Source organism: Suncus etruscus, chromosome 4 (genome assembly GCF_024139225.1).
Source record: "Suncus etruscus isolate mSunEtr1 chromosome 4, mSunEtr1.pri.cur, whole genome shotgun sequence".
Classification (NCBI taxonomy): domain Eukaryota; kingdom Metazoa; phylum Chordata; class Mammalia; order Eulipotyphla; family Soricidae; genus Suncus; species Suncus etruscus.
The window spans coordinates 130,326,650-130,333,655 of record NC_064851.1 but is presented as its reverse complement, the minus strand read 5'-3'; positions in this window follow the sequence as shown (position 1 = coordinate 130,333,655).

Genomic DNA, 7,006 nt, shown 5'->3' with positions numbered 1-7,006 from the left:
GGATCTGAGAAAGGGCTATATCGAGAGACAGTAGCAAACATAATGGTCCTAAGAGATAGTCTCTCGTTCCTCTACAAAAGAAAGGAGTAGGAATTCAATCAGAAATACAATGAATCAGATAGTATGTTTCTTCTTTTGAACCAAATAAATCATGTTGAGAACTTAATTTTTTTTACTTTCAATGAAATAAGTGAAGATTACACTTGCAAGGATGTAAAAAGGATCAGGCTAAAATGCATCCTTGTCATAAGGGACAGATAATGAGTCACAAGTAAAATGAAACAGAAATGATTGTGTAAGGCCAGTGGGAGGGAGTTATTAATGAAGTATCAATACAAAGACCAATCGCAATATTATATAGATACTCCAGTCATTTATGTACCAGTACTCCAAATGTAAGATATGAACTAATTAATACCTTTCACATTTATGTTTAATTTAGTTAGCAAGTTTCATTTGCTGCTTTGCATCCATCTTTTCGTGACTTTATACCCATAGACCAGAACTTTTCTGAGAGAAAATTGTATTGCTATTTCTGTTTCAGATGTTCCCCACACACAAAACTTAGTACCATATGTGTTCAGAAAATATTTGTTAAATTGATGAAAAAACATTCTAAAATATTATGATTGCCAATTCTCATAAAAGCATAAAAATCAGAAGAAAACCGACTTCAGTTATACACATTTCAAAGGATCTCTCTAGCTATTTAATGTGTAAAAAGTTATACAACAGCTCAGATAATATAACAGTTCAATCTTCCCTATCATTTGCTTTTGTCTCTATTCTAATTAAAGTACGGTGACACTTGACAACCGTTGACATTTTTTTAACCTTATATGTCAAATACTTTATCATAGGACAAAACACTTCTTTTTTTCCCCTTTTCACACTTCGCTTTAATCTATTCACTGGGATAAGACCAAGTGGACTTCCTTATACAGAAAATTCAAAAGGGTTATTTGGATTAGGAAAACTGTATAATTATGTTGTCTTGTGATGACCAGGTGAAATTTAACTGTTAGATACTTTTAACATTTAGTTGTAAGATACTTCTAACAGTTTTAAATTTTGTTTGTTTTGTGTTCAGTGCTTTCTCCTGGTTCTGTACTCAGAGTTCACTTCTGGCAGAGCCATATATTGAGCATAGGTTGACTGTGTGTAGGACAAGTTCCCTAACCACTGTAATATATCTCTGGCAAACTTGTTCTAATTTTAATATAAATATGAATAAAAATTACTTTGGACTCTTTAGTTTTAACCTGATGGTCCTCATCTCATTATATTCTTTCCTTTTCTCTGATTTCACATGCTTTCTTATTATATTTTGGTGCCAGTTTTACTAATTTTTATTGTCTGACATAAACTTCTCTGACTTCAAATTTTTTCCTTCTCTATCTATTAATAGTGTTTCTTGACAGCCTTGTGGGATTAATGACAGGTTTGTAAAATAAATGTTTCACACGCAGCAGCAGTCTAAGAAATACTGCTTGAAGTAAATACTTGTAAAAACCTAAAATTTTTAGGACTTCTGGCAGATGAAAATGGTTTTGTTGTAAAACTCTGTATCTGAACTGGAAAATATATGCTCAAAATTATTTTTGTTGACAGGTCTAAGCCTGTTCAGATATGAATTCGACCTATCTTTGTAACAGGAGAGACCAGCTAAATGCATATTGAAAACAGTTTATCAAAGATCTGGGTACACAACTAAAGTCCCCATCACGAACACCACACACACATTTGATGAGGAAATTCACTGCTCAATGACTATTGGTTAACTGACTTATTATGCCTATTTGTTACTGAGTCTTTGTTTCAATTTATTCAACATTAATATAGAGCATTGTTTATTTTCCCTCTTTTGAACACAGATTCTATAGCTATCTAGTGGAAAAATACTTGAAAAGTGTGTTTTCAAGTGTTATGAAATGTCACATTTTTCCAGGCTTATAGAATTTTAATTATTGTTCCTGTAATGTTGCTAAGAAAGTCTTGTTAATATCGGCAGGCTTCTACACCTTGTTCTTTTTCTCTAACTTAATTAAAATAGTTCCATACTGAGTGTGAAGGAGAAAGACCACAGTCTTATTGAATAATACAATGACTTAAACAGAAGTCAACACTAATCAGGAAATTAACTATAACAAATAATAGTTGATGACCTCAAAAAGTATGTTCCAACTGGGAATTTCATATCTTTTAAGATCTAGAGCATTTATGTGAATTGTCAGAAGAAGAAAGACAAATACCATAGGATCTAACTCATATGTAGAATATAAAAAATACCAGCAAGGAAACTGAAATAAGTGGTGAAGCAAAGTCATTAGTGAAGCAGCACTGTGTGTAGCAGTGTGTCTTTGCACGGGTAGAAACTCAGTTCATACTCCCCTCCAGAAATTTCCAGCTTTTAGCTTCATGGCCAGTGTATCCAAGTTTTTCATGTCTTGGTTTACATCTCTTTTGAGAACAGAGTGTGTTTAGGGAGCTGGCTATTGCAAACATTTACATTATTCTTTTTCTTTTCTTTTTTTTTTTTTTAGTTTTGGGGCCACACCTGGTGGTACTCAGGGGTTACTCCTGGCTATCTGCTTAGGAATAGCTCCTAGCAGGCATGGGGAACATATGGGATGCTGGGATTTGAACCAACCACCTTTGGTCCTAGGACGGCTGCTTGCAAGGCAAACACCACTGTGCTATCTCTCCGGCCCCTATTTACTTTATTCTTTAATAAAAGTATTTTAAGTCAAAATTGAATAGTATTTTAGAATCAGGGCTGGAGAGATAGTACAGCATCTATGGCACTTGTCTTGCACACAGTCAACCTGGGTTTAATTCTCAGCATCCCATATGGTTCCTTGAAGAACTCCAGAAGTACCTTTTGAGTACAGAGCAACAATCCCTCTGTGGATCTCAGGTGTGATCCCCCAAACAAACACACAAAAATATTTCATATCACAAGCTTTCTTTTTTAGGCTATTGCAGATAAAATTGTATAGAATGAGGTCAGATAATAGGGAATAGGGAACTCATACTCCAATTGTTTATATGAAAAGAATAAAATAGAATTCTATGGGAAGGGATAGATAAACATAGCAAGAAAACCACAAAATGATGCAAGTTTAGATCAGGAGGCTGTATGAAATGCTCGGGAGTGTTAATGATGTTAGAATCTTGGAGAGATATAGGGAACGAAGTCTTTCTTAGAATTACCAGAAGGGAATAATACACCTGACACAATCACATGTGAACTTCTTAGCTATCAGAATTGAAAGGGCATGCATTTCTATTGTTTGAAGCCACTCAGTTTATGGGGATGCTTTGGAAAGAGTAGAATTAGACCCAGGAGAGCTTTTCAAGGCATGATTCTAGTGTCTGATGTTCTCTAAACTATAATAACCCAACTTTCTTCTGCATCATTTAAGTATAAAATAGATTTTTAAAAGTTATCAACCCCACATCTTATTTAGACCACTCTTCAAGGACTAGTAGAGCTATTCACTGTAAATCTGTGTTCCTAAAAGAACATCAGCCCCAGGGATTCCAATGTGATTGGTTCATTCTATATATCACCATTTTTATTACTATTTTGGTTTCAAAAACACATACTTAATCTATGACAACTCTTTTAGGGCCATTGTCTTACTATCTAAATAATTTTGCCTTGTGAAGCTCCGAATGAGATCTACATCATCCTACATTGATTAAAGCACTATGGCTTCTTTAAATCTCTTATCTAGCTTTTTCAGACTTTTTTACAAGTATTTCTCACTCTGCACTCTCAAGGAGAGCCAGCTGTCCTATCTTGTTCTCTACTTATCACTGTGGATGAAGAATCTTCTCTTAAAACTCCTAACTGCTTTCACATTTTTTATATTCTAGTGCCAGTATTTTGCAAATGCTATGTTGGTACCATTAACTTGCTTATTAATTAATTCTTAGTTTTTTAGTAAGTATTGTCAGAAAATCATAGAAAAAATCCTAGAGATATACTATTAAATGAGAGTGGGGAGAGGTGAAAGAAAGGGAAGAACAGATTTTTATAAAATTGGCAAAGCAGCTATCTTCATGCTCTGAATAATATTATTCTAGCTGTCAAACTAAGGGTCTAGATAGAATGATCAACATCTGAGCTATTTCTAAATTTTTTTGTTTTGTTTTTTCGGCCACATTCGTTTGATGCTCATAGTTACTCATGGCTAAGCGCTCATAAATTGCCCCTGGCTTGGGGGGACCATATGGGACACCAAGGGATTGAACCGCGGTCCTTCCTTGGCTAGCGCTTGCAAGGCAGACACCTTACCTCTAGCACCACTTCACTGAACCCTATTTCTAAATTATTATTGAGATATTCTAAACAGCTAAGACACTATGAAGCTGTTATAGAGACTTATAGATGGTGTAAGTATCAACTCTCTATTTCATTCAGAAAGCAAAGAGGCAAGAGATAGTAGAAATAAAGAGAGTTTGGGAAGTATATCTTGTTAAAAGAATCTCCATTTGCTACAGTTGTCACCTTTGAAAGAAGGACCTTTGAAAGTATTCCTTTAATCATAGAAATAACGATGTCACCAAGAGAGCCAGAGAAGCTTTTTACCTCTTTGCTGAGAGAAACAGTTAACAATTAACCAGATATATGACATAACTAAATATTAGTAAGAATTTAGAGGCCTCAGGAGAGACAGTTGATAACATGCAGGAAGATAGTAAAATTCCAAAGGTAGCATAATATGCAGGAAAATGTTTTTAAATGTTACTTTACAATTTATTTTATGTAGGTGTCATGATTTATAATTTTGCAAATAACTGTTTCAAGCATATAATGTTCCAATTCCACAATGACACTAGTATCAGCGTCACTCTGTCAATATCTCATAGTCCCCTCCTATTACCTAAAATCACCTCACCACTTTGTATTTTAAAAATAAATTGAATTCTATTAGCTCAGGCCAATGTTTACAATAGGGTTATTACTGATGCTCTTGATACACGCAGTTGCCTGACTTTTCTACCACAAAATATGTAAGATGCTTCTTCAAAGTCCCTGTTATCCCTAGTAAGTTTCATTGATTCTTCTGCATACCACCACTAGTCCTGTACTCCGCATTCTCTGTTTTGCAGTCCAGGGCCAAGAGTTTGCCATTATTTGATAATTCCCATTTCCTTGTCTCATTTTACTTTGCATCACAGATGCATATGATTAACTAGAATTCGTTGTTCTAGGAGAACCAATTTTGTCATTGTCAAATGGCTGATTCAACATGGGAGTCTAGGGGTATTCATAATGAGGACAGTTTTCTTTGCTCACTGTGTTTCCAAACAGTTCTAAAAGTGATAGGCCTGTATGTCTAGATTTATGCTTTATTTATGAAACCTCTTACATTACAGAAAATATAGTATGAATACATTAACAAATAGAGCCCAGGGAGCTTTTCACAGAGGCAATTAAAAACATCTTCAGCTTTGATTCACTCCTTTGCAATATTTTGGTTTTAAATCAGACACTCAATTCCTCTATAAAAATCGCAGACACATTTCAAAACCACATTTCTAAATTCTAAATGTCCTCAAATTATATGTAGAATAAATCAGGATTAGTTTTATTTTAAGTGAAAAAACCCTTTAAGATGATGAATATATTTTGATTTGAAATTATTAAATGGCTTTTAAGCAAATCAAAGTATTTTTACATCAACATAAAACTTTACTATAAGAAATGTGCTTTTTGGTGCCAACATTTTTCTTTATGTTTAGCTATGAAGGAAATTAGATCTTTGAAACAGCGGGCAACCCTTGAAGTTACTAACACAGTTTGGCAAGGAAAACAGAGTCATTTCAGGTAGAGATTGCTCAGAAATAACCTCATGAGGTTAAGTACTTCAGAAATAAAGGTCTCCAACTTAAAGAGATGTTTGTGTTTGCTTAGGTCTTTTTGTTTTGTGGAAATTGGCTTTAAACAAACCTACTTAAGCAAACTGGAGAAGTTGCAATTTGTAAACAGACGGGCTCCAAAACCCTGGGTGCTGCCCCAGAGAACAGCTTGACATTCAATTATTTTATCCTATTGATGTCTGTTATGTGCGACTACCTTAACTATTTTTCTAGATACTACAAAAAACTTAAAACTAACAATACCTTTCTCGGCTTTTTTTTTGTTGTTGTTGTTCATAATATTTACCACCAGCCAATAAATAAATAAAAAATCTTTAAAAATCGTTTTTAAAAACCTTTCTACCTACTACAGGGAAAATACTGTATAAAATATTGAAAAAATGACTGCCTTGTTATAGAAATTACAGGTATAGGTCCTTAATAGAATGGTACTTATTGAGTAAGTTCCAACCTTTTGCTCACGTTATGGTGCTGGTGCTAAGGAGGCTATTTCACTGCAGCAAAAGCCAGCCACTAGAAGAATCCCTCCTGGCTATTTTGTAAGACTAATACAATTCTCTCTGTTTTCCTGACATTTGCTTTTGACACCCCAACCAGTTCCTTGTCTTGTTTAGGATCCCTGTGGAGTCAATCTGAAGGCAGAAGGAGAGGAGAATGGAGTCCAATTGTTAGGCAGTGGCCGGTAAAGGTGACCTACATTCCTTTTCCTGATGGGGAGGCCTCTAAACCTGGAGTGGGGCTGTGTAGGTCAGTGCAAGGAGTGCAAGACACAGAACTTGTCTACAAGAAAGGAATTTTCAAGCGGCCTTGGGAATAGTTTCTCTTGCTGAAAGGAACTATCTCTAAAGGAAAGAAAAGAGAAAGGTTTCAAAATAAAGTATAAATGCCCTCCTGTGCATTTAGACTCTGAAGTCTGCAGGTAAACAAGGCAGCAGGGAACATTAATACATAGGGTGAAGAGAGAAGCAAACAGGAGGAGATTACCACTTATTAAAGCACTTGACATTAATTAAACCTGTTTTAAATACTAAAGGTGTTAGATTATCTTTCCTATTACATGAAATATTTACATTAATTATGTCAAATGCAGAAACAGTTTTGAATAACCAAGTCA